Here is a 1534-nt window from a genome sequence, read left to right as displayed (position 1 = left end):
TCCCATAAACACCTAAACCTACACACTTCGTATGGAGAGCATGAACAGGGTCACGTTTACTTTACTCTCCCCACAGGACCTAGCACAGCGCCTGCCTACTGTTGTCATTCCCTAAATGGGAAACTGACTTCTGCTACCACTTCCGCCAACCCCACTGCCTGGCCCCCTCGCCCATCCCCTAAATCAGGGAAGCAGGCTAAGAGAGGAGCAGAGCAAGTATCAGGGTCACAACCGCTGTCCCGCCACTTGGCATGTGCCACTCCTGCCCACCCACTTCTGTGGTCTCTTCCCCACTTTGGCTAACTGGACTCCAACTGGTGAGGCAAAGCTGGTCGGTCAACAACGGAGACATGCGTGCGTGCCACATGTCTGCTGTGTACTGCTGTGTACCGCTGTGTACTGGTACAAACTGGAATAAAAGTAGCTGCTGGATATTCAGACCCCAGAAATCAAGCCTGACTCTTAGGTGGAGTTTAGCTCAACAATGATGGGGGCAATCTTAGTAAAGGTAGTCAGAGCCATGCTGTTGAGTGCAGGCCCTCCAGAAACAAGGTCACGGGAGATAAAAACTGTAGTTTGTTTTCCTTTCACCAATGATTTCTTTTCGTGGAGAGAAAAAAGGTAGTTAATGCAGTTTGGCTGTGGAGACTAGTCCTGGCCACAGAATGGGCCAGGATTTGCCTCTGAATAGAAGAGCTAGCCAATACTTTGAGGATCATTTTCTATGAGGACAAAGGTCAGTGTCAGCCCACGGTAAGAGGACAGACTGGCCCTTCGGCCTGGAATGCTGTACTAAGGTCACTCGTGAGTCAGTGTGATCATCGAAGACAATGTTTCCCCCAGAGGTCGCTTTTATTCTTATAAAGTAGATTATTATGGCCTCCCAGGTGATAAACCATACACGCAAGTCATCGCCGCTGAGTTCTCAGACCTTACGGAAATCCCTTAAACACTGACTATTTGTCACGTCATGAAGCACTCCCAGCATGCACTCCACATCGCCCTGAATAAAAAAAGCTGAAGATGTAAACCATCTCTCAATAGCATTCCCTTCCTGAATGCTGAGATGTGAATGTGGAAATCACAGCACATGTCTGCCATCTGTATTTGTACTTGTCAACAGCTCTGTTTTGGGATAAACAGTTTTGAAGTAAGAATCAATTCGACTTGTTGGAAGATTAACCAAGGAACAGCTCAGAAGACCAAAACAGAACATGAAGTCAGATAGTCTTAAAAAAAAAAAAAAAAAAAAAAAAAAAAATCAAGCACAATTTTCTGTTTCTCGCTAAACACTGTTTTGTCACAGCCCAAGAGACAGAGCCTGGTGGCCAAAGTTTGGGGGCAGAGAGACAGGGAAAAATGTATTTACTCAAGTGAAAAATTCTTCAACCCAGGACAAATGTCTTTGCTACGATGCAACTGGAAATCATTCACTGACCTCTAGGAGACTCCAGTTAAGAAAAAAAGTCATTTTAGCTTTTATACTTTGTTTCATGGTTCTACTATGTGAAGGTATACACAGGGGACAACTTGC

Source organism: Balaenoptera musculus, chromosome 5 (genome assembly GCF_009873245.2).
Source record: "Balaenoptera musculus isolate JJ_BM4_2016_0621 chromosome 5, mBalMus1.pri.v3, whole genome shotgun sequence".
Taxonomy (NCBI): domain Eukaryota; kingdom Metazoa; phylum Chordata; class Mammalia; order Artiodactyla; family Balaenopteridae; genus Balaenoptera; species Balaenoptera musculus.
The sequence above is the reverse complement of the archived record's forward strand: the minus strand, read 5'-3'. Positions refer to the sequence as shown.